This window comes from Nicotiana attenuata, unplaced genomic scaffold (assembly GCF_001879085.1).
Source record: "Nicotiana attenuata strain UT unplaced genomic scaffold, NIATTr2, whole genome shotgun sequence".
NCBI lineage: Eukaryota > Viridiplantae > Streptophyta > Magnoliopsida > Solanales > Solanaceae > Nicotiana > Nicotiana attenuata.
In genome coordinates, this window is record NW_017671323.1 from 23,642 (window position 1) to 39,305 (window position 15,664).

Here is a 15,664-nt window from a genome sequence, read left to right on the forward strand (position 1 = left end):
TCTCTGTACCATGTCATTCTTGATTGCCACGCCAAGACTATTACCTTGGCGATGCTAGAGTTGCCTAGATTGGAGTGGAGGGGCTCATCTATTAGTATATCTAGTTAGGTCATCTCTTTCTTTATAGCTCGATATATGGTCAAGAAGGTTTGTTTGCCCTATCTGGCTTATGTTTGGGATACTACTGTGGGGACGCCCACGATAGATTTAGTGCCCGTGGTGCGGGAGTTTTTCGATCTATTTCCTGTTGATCTACTAGGCATGCCACCGGATCGTGATATCGATTTCGGCATTGATTTGGTGCTAGGCACCTAGCCTATCTCTATTTCGCCTTATCGTATAGCTCCAAAGGAGTTGATCGAGTTGAAGGAACAGCTTGAGGAGTTGCTCCAAAAGGGGTTCATCAGGCCGAGTGTATCACCTTGGGGTGCACCGATATTGTTTATGAAGAAGAAGGATGGGAGTATGCAGATGTTCATTGATTATCGCCAGCTAAACAAAGCCACTATCAATAATAAGTACCTGTTGTCGTGCATTGATGATTTGTTTGATAAGTTGTAGGGTGGTAGAGTGTTCTCTAAGATCGACTTGATGTTTAGTATCATCAGCTGAGGATTCGTGCTTCGGATGTTCCGAAGACAGCTTTCCAGACTAGATATGGGCATCATGAGTTTATAGTGATGTCTTTCGACTTGACTAATGCTCCGGAAGTGTTTATGCATTTGATGAATCGGGTGTTCAAGCCATATCTTGACTCTTTTGTCATTGTCTTCATTATGACATATTGATCTACTCGCGTAGTATGGAGGAGCACAAGCAGCATTTGAGGATAGTGCTTCAGACCTTGCAGGAACAAAAGCTATATGCTAAGTTCTCCAAGTGCGAGTTCTGGTTAGATTTTGTGGATTTCTTGGGGCATGTTGTATCTGATGAGGGTATTAAGGTGGATCCCAAGAAGGTCGAGGCAGTTCATAGTTGGCTTCGTCCCACCACGACGACAGATATCAAAGTTTCTTGGGGCTAACAGGTTATTATTATCAGTTTGTGGAGGGTTTCTCGTCTATTACAACTTCTTTGACTAGATCAACCCAGAAGGGTGCTCAGCTCAGATGGTCCAACGATTGAGAATTGAGATTTCAGAAGCTCAAGACCGCATTGACTACAGCATAGGTGTTGTTTTTAACCCTCCAGTTCGGGGATATACATTGTGTATCGACGCTTCACATACTGGTTTGGGTTGTGTATTGATGCATGAGGGGCGAGTTATTGCATATGCTTCACGTCAGTGAAGCCCCGCGAGAATAATTACCATGTGCATGATTTGGAGTTGGCTACGATAATTCATACTCTCAAGATCTGGAGGCATTATCTTTATGGGGTATCGTGCGAGGTCTACGTCAATCACCATAATTTGTAGCATTTCTTTAAGTAGAGGGATCTTAATCTGAGGTAGCGAAGGTAGCTTGAGTTACTAAGGGATTATAATACTATCCTCCTCTATCACCCCGGCTAGTCGAATGTGGTTGCAGATGCCTTGAGCAGAAAGGCCAAGAGTATGGGTAGTTTGGCATTCATTTCAGCATGGGAGAGGCCATTAGCTTTGGACATTGAGTCCTTAGCTAACCAACTTGTGAGGTTGGATATTTTAGAGCCCAATCGAGTTCTTGCATGTGTTGTGGCTTAGTTTTCTCTATTCAAGCGGATCAAGGCTCGTTAATAGGATGATTCACACTTGTTGGTTCTTAGGGAGACGGTGCTACGGGGTGATGCCAAGGAGGTTACTATCAGCGATGATGGTGTTCTGCGACTCTAGGGTCACTTATGTGTTCCTAATGTTGATGGCCTGAGGGAGACGATTCTAGATGAGGCACACAGTTCATGTTATTCTACTCATCCAGGTGCCACAAAGATGTATTGTAACCTGAGGCAGCATTACTAGTAGCGGCGGGTGAAAATTGACGTAGTCGAGTATATGGCGAGGCGTTTGAATTGCTAGCAGGTTAAGTATGAGCATAGAGGCCAGGTGACTTACTTCAGCATATGGTTATACCGGGGTGGAAGTGGTAGCGGATCATGATGGATTTCGTGGTTGGTTTACCGCAGACGTTGAGGAAGTTTGATGCCATTTGTGTCATTGTCGACAGGCTGACCAAGTCTGCACACTTTATTTCAGTGGTGACTACATACACTTCAAAGAGGTTGGCCCAGATTTATATTCAGGAGATCATCTGGTTACATGACGCAAAAATTTCTATCATTTCAAATAGAGGCCCTCAGTTCACTTCACACTTTTGGAGAGCAGTACATAGTAAGTTGGGTACCTGGGTAGAGCTCAGCACGGCCATTCATCCAAAAACCGACGGGCAGTCAGAGCTGACAGTTTATATTTTGGAGGATATGATCAGAGCATGTGTGATCCACTTCGGAGAACAGTGGGATCGATTCCAACCTTTGGCCGAGTTTACTTATAACAACAATCATCAGCAGAGCATCGAGATGGCTCCACTTGAGGCCTTGTATGGTCCATAATGCCATTCCTCCATCAGTTGGTTTGAGCCCAGTGAGGCTAGGTTATATGGTACTAAGTTTGTAAAGAATGTCTTGGATAAGGTAAATTTGATTCAGGAGCGACTTCGCACAGCTCAGTCCGGGAAGAAGAGTTATGCGAATCAAAAAGCGCGTGATTTATCATTCATGGTGAGCGAGAAGGTTCTCTTTAAAGTCTCACCGATGAAGGGTATCATGAGGTTCGAAAAGAGGGGAAAGCTGAGTCCAAGGTTCATTGGTCCATTCGGGGTGTTGGAGAGAGTTGGAGAGGTTGCATATAAGCTTGCTTTTCCTTCCTGTCTATCAGGAGTTCATCCAGTTCTCCATGTGTCTATGCTTCAGAGGTACCATGCCGACAGGTCCCATGTGTTAGATTACAGCACAGTTCAGCTAGATAAGAACTTGGATTATGAGGAGGAGCCAGTTGTATTGTTGACAGGCAGGTTCGCAAGTTGAGGTCTAAGATTAATTCAATGCTAAAGGTCCAGTGGAGGGGTCAACCAATCGAGGAGGCGACTTGGGAGACCTAGGAGGAAATGCGGAGCAGATATCCACACTTATATTCGGTACTCCATGTATGATTCTAGACCTGTTTAAAGAGGAACGTTTGGTTAAGAAGTGGAGAATGTAACGACCCGACCACTCATTTTGCTTTCTAGATCCCCGTTCCCCTATTTAAGACTTCCCATATGTGATTATACTATTTTATGATTTGCAGGGATGATTAGTTTGGTTTTTGAAGGGTTCGGCTTGAATTCGGAACACTTAGTTCCATAAAAGTGGCCTAAGGTGGCCAAGTTTGACTTGAGTCAACACTTTGAGTAAACAATCTCAAAATTGGGATTTGAAGGTTCCAATAGGTTTGTATGATAATTTTGGACTTGGTCGTGTGTTCGGATCGAGTTTCGAGTGATCTAGGAGCGTTTCGGCGCTTACTATTGAATGTTTGCGTCTTGAAGGTTTTAGAGTTTCCTAATTTTGGTTTGAAGTAAACTACGGTGTTATCAATGTATGTTTGGGATTCCGAGACTTGGAATAGGTTTTTATGGTGATTTGTGACTTGTGAGTTAAATTTGGCGTCATTCTGAGTTGTCTAAGTATGATTCGTCGCGTTCGGAGCTAGTTGAAGAAGTTTGAAGTTCAAAAGTTAATTAATTTGGTTTGAGGGTGGGATTCTTGGTTTAGATTTATTTTATGTTTTCCGAAACTTCAAGTAGGTATGGATTATGTTTATTAACTTGTTAGTGTATTTGGACAGGGTCCTGGGTGGCTCAGGTATGTTTCGGACCACCTGGAGCTAAGTCAAATTGACAAATTTTGTTGGTACTTGTTTCCTTCTTCGGGAACGCGGAGGGTGTCTCGCGTTCACGATGAAGGATTTGGGGTAGATGCGTTTGTGTGCTTTGCGTTCGCAATGGTTTGGTCGCTTTCGCGAAGGCTTAGGGACCAGTGGCCATCGCATTCGCGACGGAAAGCCCACGTTCGCATAGAAGGAACTGGGTTTGGGGGTCAGTATGTCATTGCCTTTTGCGTTCACGAATTGAGAGTTTCCTTCGCGAAGCGTTGGCTGGGCTAGCCTTCATGATCGCGAGGACCTGGCTATGTTCAGAAGGGAATTTCTGGGGCGATGGCAAATTTGCGTAGCGATCGCGAGGAGCTTTCCGCGATCGCGAAGAAGGATCACTGGGTAGAAACCTCTTTAAAAATAGGGACTTAGGATAATTTTCTTCATTTCTCACTTTTCTTGGCCAAAATTTCTTGGAGAGGGATTTTTATCTAGCATTAGAAGGTAAGTGATTTTTACCTAATGTGAGTTTAATAAATAGTTTATGGGTAGATTTTAACATATAATTTGTTGAAATTATGGGATTATGCTGAAAAATCTAGGGTTTGGTAAAAGTGGAATTTGACCAAGAAATTGCTGATGGGATTGAGTAGAAATTATATATTTGATTTCGTAAGGTCATGGGTAATATTTATCTATAAAATTTCGAAATCCGGGCATGTAGGCTCAGTGGTGACTTTTATGAACTTTCCAAATTGGGTTGAGAAATTACGCTAATAGTTAAATTATGAACTTTTGGCATATATTTATTAGTTTGTACGACCTTTGACTAGTTTCAGATCGCTTAGCATCTATTTGAGGCAATTAGTGAGGTTGGAGATCCGAGTAGTGAACTTGGAAGCGAGGTAAGTCTTTTGCCTAATCCTATAAGAGGGAATTATCCTCGTAGGTGCATTAATTGTTATGTGCTACTTGTTGTGCATGCTACGTATACACGAAGTGACGAGAGTCCGTAAGTAGCTAAAACATGCTTATGTCCGAGTAGACTTAGGACTTTACCGTGCAATATTTGTACTACTTGAACTCAACTTGTTAGTTTAGTTATTTTAATTTATAATGGAAATTTGATTAGGGATTATGTTGGGCTGAGCTTCATTACCTTGAGTTTTGGCGGGATACTTGATTGTTGGTGAAATCATGCTTTCCTTATGTAACATCCTTGTGTTGTAATTGTTAGACCCGTAGTTCGAAGAGTTTCTCTATTCCTGTGGATCGGACCGTACGCCTCGATGGTGCTATAAAATAGCATTATGGATCGGATCATACGACCACGGCAGCATATTTGAGATGCATCTATGGTTCGTGCCGGTCGGCCCTCGGCAGTGTACCTGATATTAGGGATCAGGCCGTACGACCTCGGCATAATTCATGCATAATATTGCTAGGAGTCAAATATACATGATATTTCTTTCTTGATTTGACAGTTGATATGTACCTTTTGGTTATTATCTATTTGAGATAGCACATGATATTTGGAGATTTTATACTGTCATTATGTTGAAGGATCATGTTACTTACAATCTTTCTTATTCCATTATTTTTGTTATGCTTCATGCCTAATTCATGTACTTTATTTATTGACCACTAGTAAGTGTCGATGTAGATCCCTCGTCTCTACTTCTTCGAGGTTAAACTAGATACTTACTGGGTATGCGTTGATTGACATACTCATGCTATATTTTTGCACTAATTGTGCAGGTACTGAGGCAGGTACATCTGGTGACCATTCGGGTGCGCATCCCCTTTATCTGGAGACTTAGTGGTGAGTTGTTCTCCATCCTCAGATCTTCAGCACCCGGAGTCTCCTTCCTATTGTATTTTTATTTCTGTCTATTTTATTTCAAACAGTAGCTATAGTAGTTTGTATATTCTACTATATTCCTCATGCACTTGTAACACTGATTTTTGGAAATTTTTAGTAGATGTTTATGGTTTTGCCTAATATTTTCACCATTTCATTTTATGTTTTATTTATGCTTCATATCTCCATGTCTTTCTACGCTTAATTTCCTTTACTTAATAAAAAAAATGATTTCAAAAGCAATAAAACGAATAAGTAAATTGATAGATCACTGTTGGCTTGCTTGACGAATATGTTAGGTGCCATCATAGCCTATAGTGGGAATTGGGTCGTACAATAACGAACCAACTTTCCAAGGAAATTTCTCATAAGATTACACATAATTGTAAAAAAGAAGAAAAGGTTACCAAACAACTCCTTTGATCCTTAAGCTTGTTGATATAGATGTTTCCTCTATCTGGAAGGAGTCCAAGTGTCCTCCCTCCTAAGCTAGTCCATCAAGATCCTATGGATATCTCTTGCACCACTATGAAAGAAGACTATGACTAAGTAGAGAGAGTATCTTATATCTTCATACAAGAGAAAAGAAGCTCAAGAAAGATTTGTTTTCAGTATTTCTCTGCAAAGGATTTCTTTTATGGTTCTTAATGCATCCCATGCAAAGAGACAAGTGTTAAGCCGTAAAGAACATGTGTCTTTTGCAAAGATAAGTGTTCTTAGATTTCAAGACAAGTGTCTCCTACAAAGACAAGTGTGTAGTATTCTAGACACTTGTAATATATTTCATATTTCATTAGTTTACTCTCTTTGTATTAATCTTCCCCTTGGTTCATCTAGCCCATTTCAATGGGTCAATAAGTCCACTTGTGAAATTACACTAGAAGTAGCCAATGAAATATTCTAAAATATTTCAAAGTTTATTCTTTTATTCTAAGTGCATAAGAAATATTAATTAGGTGCTAGCCAAATAAATTATTTTTCAAAACTTCTCTAAGTCTTTTAGACAATATCCAATTGAATCTTATGTGGTATGACCCTTTGGGATCCCGGTAAAGCTGGACATGGAAAAGTATCCGATCAACATTTTGACCGATAGTCAATACAAATAATTTGTTAACTTTTTGACATAATTATTTGCTTTAATTAATCAAATAATCATTTAGTTGATTAACTAATTAGAAGAACTCTTTCTCTCTTATCAGGACAGTCCAATGATCTAAATTACTGTCTAGCAACAGATCAAGACCATCAGTGCCCTGGGACATAGTCGAGATACCAGAATCCTTTCTGTGGTAGGTTAGCATGCAATTCAATTCCTCGTGTCATGAATCGCAGGTAATCTAAGTGAATGGATGTTGTAAATTCCAAATTTGCATCTTTATGTGTGCGGTCTATGGATGTATGACTTAATGAAAAGATCCTAGAATTTCTTTTCTAGACTTTCCCAACTCTGTCTAGAGATTCCCAAGTCATAATCTCCCGAGATAAAATAGGATGTATATTCCCCATACTATGAGCGACCCATCCCATCTTGATCCACTCGTTACCTTCAATATACAACTTCCTACTTGCAAGACACCCACTGAGCATCTCTATATAATGTGTCTAAGGTGAATCAACGCATAGGTTGGTACATATAAGATACTATAGTGATCTCAGGTATAAGGATCACTTGCACAACCTCCACATGAGTACTTCCTTAATGGCAAGCTAGTAGGGCATCCATTAAGGTTTCCTCATATTCTTGGATTATGTCACACACACAAGTGGTTATAAGATCAACCACCCTGTCCATTGAGCATGCATAGAATGTGCCAGTCTAGCCTGTTTACCAAAAGCCTTTCTCGTTAAACGATAATAACTAGGGATATTTAAGATCAGGGCTTTCGAAGAATCGAGGTCTCATTAGTATGATCTCTATCATAATCCTCAAATCCATTGCCCTAGCCCAAGGATTTAATCACCGTCATCGAATTGTATAAACAAGACACAACAAGTTGATGAAGATTGTTTTTATTATAATCATATATACAATGATAGATCTGTTACAAAAATATCCATATTATATCTCTATGTGATTGGCTTGACGGCATATTTCCAACAGTTAGTGGATAGAATTCTTAATGGGCAGAGGCATGTAATGATCCGACAAGTCATTTTGAGCATTTGCATCCTGTTCGGTTGATTGTGGTCTTGAGTAACTTCATATGGTGTATTATGACTTTTATGTATCCTCGGTTTTAGTTTTTGAGTGATTCCAGATTGATTTGGAAGAAGGACTCCTCACTAGGAAGCTTTATGTTGGAAGAGTTGACCAAGATTGATTTTTGTGTATTTGAGCTCGGATCGATGTTTTGATGGTTACGTTAGGTCCGGATGGTGATTTGGAATTTGGGCGTATTCCCGATTTTACATTTGGATGTTTCTAGAAGGTTTCGAAACTATTTGGTGAAAGTTGGCAATTTGAAGGTTTGGAAAGTTTATCGGATTAAACGGGAATTGACTTTGATGTTATCGGGTTGGGATTGCTGTTTTGGAAGTTGGAATATGTTCTTTTTGTCATTTGGGACTTGTGTGCAAAGTTTTGTTAGATTCCGGAATGGCTAGGCTTGAATCGGATACTTGGTTCGAAGTTTAAATTTTATGAACTTAAGAGATTGATCTTGATCAAGTATTCGTGGTTATGATGTTGTTATGTGTGATTTGAGGCTTTGAACAGGCCCGTATTATATTTTGGAACTTGTTGGTATGTTCGGACAGGGTACTGAGGGACTCGGGTGAATTTCGTGGTGGTTTCGAACTATTTTTAGGCCATTTTCAGCTGATGGTTTTTGGTTACAGGGGTGTACATCGTGATTGTGGAGCAATGGTCATGATCGCGAAGAGTAAAATTGAAAAATTGGACCTGTGAATAGCGTTCGTGTAGGAAGCTTCGCGTTCGCGAAGAAGAAATTCTACTGCCACTAAGCTGACTTTGGAAGCTCATATCTTGCAATCTATAAGGAATTTAGAGTTGATCCAAAAAATGAAAGTTGTAGCGCTTTGTTTCTAGGTTTCAAAAACTTAAACCACTTGTCAATTTGAGTTTTGTACAAAATATTATGGCTGATACACTACAGGTTGTCTTGGAAGAGTTTTGGAAGGATTAATGAAATTTATTCATGGCGAACGCAGGAAAATCTAGGTGAGTTTTGCATATCATATCTCAGTCTCTGTTCATCATTCAGTGTTATATCACATGTTAACATTATTTTTCCATATGTGTAGTTGTTGGGCTGAGTGATATGAGATTGTGAGCCCTTGAGACTTGAGAGGTTGATGAATGAGTTGGGCCTTAAAGCCATGTTGAGAGTGTTGTTGTGGATCTGGTTGCTGATTGCAGCAAGCCATACTGGCTTCTTTATTATTATTATTATTATTATTATCATTATTATTATTATTATTATTATTATTATTATTATTATTATTATTATTATTGTAGATCGGGCGGCATGCCGCAGCATTTCATATTGGCTTCTGATTAGCGCTTGGGCGGGATCTGCCCCTCCGAAGTCTGACATACCACCAGTGAGCGCAGGCACAGTGATATACATACACGTGCTTTAGTCAGGGGAATTGATGTCAGGCACTCGTACAGTGCTGAGTGATTGTGTGTGTGTGATGAAGTAGGCTTTTGAGATAGACAGCTCGAGTATGTTGAGGGTGAGATTACCTGGGGATATCACCGTGAAATCATTCATTTGACATGCATACTTGGAATGTAGGTATAGAGATTCATTTTCCTCATGCTAGACGGTAAAGTGACATTTATGACTTGGCATGTACATTTTGATATGTAGGCATAGAGATGTATATTCCTCATGCTAGACGGTATATGATAATTGATGACTTGACATATATATTGACATGTAGGCATAGAGATGTACTTTCCTCAGTCTAATTGGTAAACGGAACCTCTTATCTGGTGTTGTGAATTGGGAATACAGTTCTTTTTTATAGACTCATGTTTAGTTGCTATTTAGTGGTGAGATTCGGAATTGACTGTTTTACTTGAAAAGCATGCCTACTTTTTTGTAACTGTGTAGGATCTGAGCGTAAATCTCTTAAGTCATTTACCTTTACAGCTCTCATTATATTAATATGAGTTGTTATTGGCAATTGGTGTTGGACTCTGACCGTCTTTCGAGCTCGTCACTACATTCAACCTGAGTTTAGATTTGTTACTTATTAAGTACATGGGGTCGGTTATACTCATACTACATTTCTGCACCTTGCATGCAGATCTTAGAGCCGATAGTGCCTTGTATGGCGGGAGCTGGCATTGAAGATGCACCTATATTCCGTTTATAGCTGCTACTTGCCCTTGGTTGCTTTAGATTTGCAAATTTGTTTATATATATTTCGAACAGATGATGTATTTATTTCATACTAGCTGCGTAAATTCTAAGTCTTAAAAGCTCATGACTTGGCCTAACAATCCTTGGGAGATTGTATAGAAATTTTGTTATTTTACTCATTTACTTTTATTATTTTCATTTGAGTTGTGTTGTATATTACTTGGCTTACATAGCGGGTTAGGTTACGTGCCATCACGACTAGATGGATTTTGGGTCATGACAAGTTGGTATCAAAGTTCTAGGTTCATAGGTTCTATGAGTCATGAGCAAGTGTCTAGTAGAGTCTTGTGAATCAGTATGATGGCGTCCATTCCTATCTTTGAGAGGCAACAGCGCATCTAGGATAAACTTCCCATCTTTCTTTCCTTATCGTGCGACATTGATTCGGCTTGAAGCGTATCTCTTTGAATTCCATCCACTCACTCGTATGTTATGTGAGCTCTCGGTATCAGTTGTACATCGACGGCTTGTGATTTCATGGATGAGGTACGAGATGTGATTTTTGTATTTTTGTGATGGGCCAATGCGGAGGACTTGAGGCTAGGGTTGGACCGTAGCTTGGGCACGGTTGTTTTAGTTATGTAAGCATGTGATTTTGGACTAATAAGTCTAGTAGTGTCCCTAGGAGTGGGATTTATGGCTCGGTGAGTGGCTGTATGGCTATACGATGAGTATGATGTGACTGTATGATGTGTTCAGATGGATTTGATAAGACGAGAAGGTTGCTTGGAATGCGAGAATGACTATTGGGTGCTTGATTTTTATATTGATGTGTTGTACAGTCTCGAGTTATGAACGTGTTGAGGGATCTTTCATGTTTTCCAGTTATGGGATGGAATAGATTCTTATGTATTGTTGACGAGTTTAGACTCGGGAAGATTTAGCGATTGCATTGTGCTTGTGACCATGGTATGGCGTAGTGAAATGCCAATTTGAGGTGAAGTGGGTGGGTTATCTCCTGTGGGGTGGCTTACGGACGTGTGATCCTTATGATGTTTTTGTGGAGAGTTTTCTCTTTCCGGTGGGTTATATGTGTTACAACTGAGTTTGGATCACTTGAGGAGGTTGGCATGACTAGCACAAGAAGGAATGTGAGCTTAGTAGATGATTTGAGGTATTTCTATGATTAGTGTTACGTGGGTTCATGAAGAATTTTGTTGAATTACAGTGTGAGATCATGGAAATAGTAGACTAAGGAAGAATGATGTAGTTATCGGATGTTATATTCTATGGCTTTGAGCCAAGTGGGGGAGTCTGTTATCGACGATCGGGTTGCATAGTCATGTATTATGTTAGTTTTGGTTTGAGGTATACTTGTGGATCAGCTATGACTTGCAGAGGTTGGTTTTGAGGATCATTTGAGCAAGGAAATTTTTTGATGCATGATGTATTACACTTTACGGAGATATGGAAATCTTGGAATAATTGGGTTTGTTATGTGTGATGGATGTAATGTGTTAAGAAAAGGGAGTCACTGGGTTGCATTAAGGTGAGAATTACTTCTTTAGGTGTTGGTGTGCTAACAAAACTTCGGCTTGTTTTGGCGGTGCATTTGAGATTAGAACAGGGTGGATGACTCTCGAGAAAGTTCTAATGATTTCAAGATTCATATGTGGTATTTGAGGAATTTTTAGATATGTAAAAGGCTAAGATCTGAGATTGGCAATGGATGGTGTCGGGGCTCGTGTATTTCTGTATCATTATGGGTTCTATATTTATGTATCAGAGGGGTTAAGGAAATAGTTTTAGATTCACATAAGTTCTCTTCAAAGTGGGTATCTATGAGGTATTTTTGGGTGCTTAAGAGGGAATATAGTGGCTTATAGGGTTTAGGGCAGCGTGATTTCATGCTAGGATCTCTTGTGGTGAGCTTTCGTTAAGGATAGTGGTGTACTGGCAAGAGGAAGTGTCAACTTGAGGGTAATTCAGAAGGAACTCGAAGATATAGGCCAGCTTGATTTTTAGCATCATGGCCCGAGGTATTCCATGTGGGGGCGGAGTCGTGCTGGAACATGATCCTTGTGTTTAATTTGTGTGTTTGTTTCTTCTCTGTGAGATGGGTTCATGGCATTGCGCTTTGTGGTGGTATCTGTTGAGCTTGCGGGACGGTTCTCTCATTTGGTTCTTCTTCCATCTTTGGTTGCATTCGAGTTGTGTTTGCTTGATGCACGGGTTGCATGGTATATGGCTCGAGGTGGTGCTGGTGTGACATGTCGATTGAGCAGGTTGTACTATATTAGATGAGATTATTGGACTTGGAATGAGCGCTATCGGATTTGATTAAGGTATGTTTGGAAGAGTAACATCATTAGTCGGCTCAGAATTTGGCTATGGTTCTTGGCGGCCGAGAGAGCTCCACAGCTTGTTGACCTGATGGGTGGTTATGATTTTCTGCGTGTTTCTTTCGTCATCGACGGTGTACAAATGTTTATAACAAGGTTTTATTTGATATGAGGTTTGTTACCGGTATCAGGTTTGTTATTGAGCAGCTATTATGGTCGGAAGCTATTGCTATAAGTATCTCAGTTATGTGGCATAGCATGTGATTACATCTTGGGTTATGGTTATGGCTTGATTCAGCTTTTCTAGACTTATACAGTATATAGATGTGAGAATCGGGTCTTGTAATGGATTCCGAATATTAGAGATTTGATTCTAAGGTTTATAGGCTAAAATTGAAGTAAGGATCTTTAGTAGGTTGTGTTGTCAGGCTTATATGGATTGGGGTGATGTGGATCACCCACGAGTATGTGCATGTTGAGTTTAAAAGGTGATTTGATGGCTTGGCACGTTGGAGGATGAACTTAAATTTAAGTGGGGGAGAATGTAACGACCCGACCAGTCGTTTTGAGCGTTTGCATCCCGTTCGGTTGTTTGAGGTCTTGAGTAGCTTCATATGGTGTATTATGACTTGTGTGGTTTTTGAGTGATTCCAGATTGATTTGGAAGAAAGACTCCTAACTAGGAAGCTTTACATTGGAAGAGTTGACCAAGTTTGACTTTTGTATATTTGACCTCGAATTGGAGTTTTGTTGGTTCTGTTAGGCCCGGATGGTGATTTTGGACTTGGGCGTATGCCCAGATTTGCATTTGGATGTTTCTAGAAGGTTTCGGCACTATTTGGTGAAAGTTGGAAATTTGAAGGTTTGGAAAGTTCATAGGTTTGACTGGAAGTTGACTTCGATGTTATCGGGTTCGTATTGTTGTTTCAGAAGTTGGAATATGTTCATTTTGTCATTTGGACTTGTGTGCAAAGTTTGGTTGGATTCCGATTTACCTAGGCTTGAAACGGACGTTTAGTTCGAAGTTTGAAGTTTATGAACTTAAGAGATTGATCTTTATCGACGATTCGTGGTTATGATGTTATTATGTATGATTTGCGGCCTCGAATAGGTCTGTGTTATGTTTTGGGACTTGTTGATATATTCGGACGGGGTTCTGAGGGGATCGGGTGAGTTTCGTGGTGGTTTCGTACCATTTTTAGGCCATTTTCAACTGCTGATTTTTGGATACAGCGGTATAACAATTCAAAATTCATTTCAAGTAAGGTCTAGTTCTTCATCGTCTTCATCATCCATTTCTTGATCTACTCCACCTACAAAAGAGGATAAATAAAGTTATTACCCTTCAAGAGAACCCGGTCTAAGAATACTCAAGCATTTAACTGTTTTCATTCTTCTTTTATTAATCCAACTTATTCATCTCAACAAACTATACACAACATTATAACAATCTGATATTATTACCAAGGACCAAGACTTTCAAACTATCAAGCTATGATGGCAAAGTAAAGAATAATGCATAAGAAGACACAAATATAATTACAAAACCAGCACGAACGTTGTTGCATCTATGTTGAAGTTAAATGTTTGCTGTGATTGAAGGGAAAAAAAGTGACCAAGATTGTAAAGATGAAAGTCTTGAAGATAAGTTAAACATATGGCCAAATCCACCAGCCTTTAGGACTAAATGAGTAAACAAAAAGTGAGTGCAATAAGAATTGGAGCAGAATATCTTTCTAATTCCCCAATACTATCCATTCCTTTCCACACAATTGCTAATTGGGCTATCCAAAAAATTATAAAACAAGTAAATTCAAGAGGGGAAGTGCCAAGCCGAGAAAAAGGTAAAGATAAGGATGATTCTTTAATAACTTTTGGTAATAAAAGAAAAAATTTCTCACCACCAATCCATGTTTCAATTCCATTCCAACCACAACCAACTAAAGCTCTAAGTAGAGTAGGAATATGTGCACCTTTAATACCAAATGATGATCTTGCTAAAATAGGAAATGATATACCATATTTTGTGCCAGGTTGACCTATTAATATAAGCTGTACTAAAGTTATCAAATTGGCTATAACAACAATTGATATTTCTTGCCACCAAGCCATACCAAGATCAACTAAACTACCAGCTAAGTAATATGAAGGTACACCAACAACAAGTCCAATCCATAAACTAGCCATTTCCCACCCTGAAAAGTTTCGTTGATCGGTCGTCGTTGGTTTGAGATCATCATTAGTCATCAAATTGAGAAATGAAGTGGGATTGATCATCACTTGATGTCATTGGAGAAAGAATGTTGTTACATTTTCTTTGGAACAAAGAGTGTACAATTTTGTTTTTTGGTGAAATAAAATGATCAATGGAACAACAACAATAGCATGACAAGTAGCACATCTCATCAGGAAGATCAAATACCTAAGAGTTCATGTAACTTTATCTTTTAGCATTGCTACAGAGAAGTCAATTCCATAACTTTGTCTTAAGCATCAACCTGTCTATCTATTTCAATTTAAATTCTCAAAGTTCTACTATCATAGAACTGCCAGTATTACTCGGGTATTATTACTATACATAGGAGACCACTTGGCAATTAAGAAATCATATACTCCTACTAAATAGAAAAAAAGATATTACGATATCCACTCTGCCTTGAACCGAAGCAAAATCCCAAGCAAGGAAGGAGGAGAAGAAGAAATCGAAGAAGATGTATAACATTTGGTATGTACTGACCTTTATTGTTCCTACCAGCAGATGGTCGATTGTTTAGTTGAACAGCAGCTTGGTGTGCAGAGGAAGCATCTACAGGTGAACGTGCACTGAACTTTAACATGTCAGGATCAAGTCGAATATCTGGGTTCAGACGCTGAAGTCGTGCGATGACGTTCATTGTAATATTTTGTTCCAGAGCATCCTTTTGTTCGTTCAACTTTTCATGCATTCTTTGTTGCATCCTCTCTTCCATTTCCTATATTTTCTGCTGCGTCCTCTCATCAGCATCTAAAGAAGATCCAAGATTCTCTTTTTGCCCTTTTAACAAAGTCTTGGTAACCCCTCGTCCATACAATCTCACGCGACCTGGATGTTCATGTCCCATGACTGATGCAAAAGCGTCAACTGAATGGCTGCCATCTTCACTTTCCTGAGTTGATTGTATTCCTCCATTTCAGCCTACAAACCAAATACGAGAGAAAAGAGTTTTAAGTAACTAAAATTGAATCAATAATTAAGAACAAATAAATAATCACAACAAACTTTAAATTAGAAATCTCGTACAATTTTACTAAT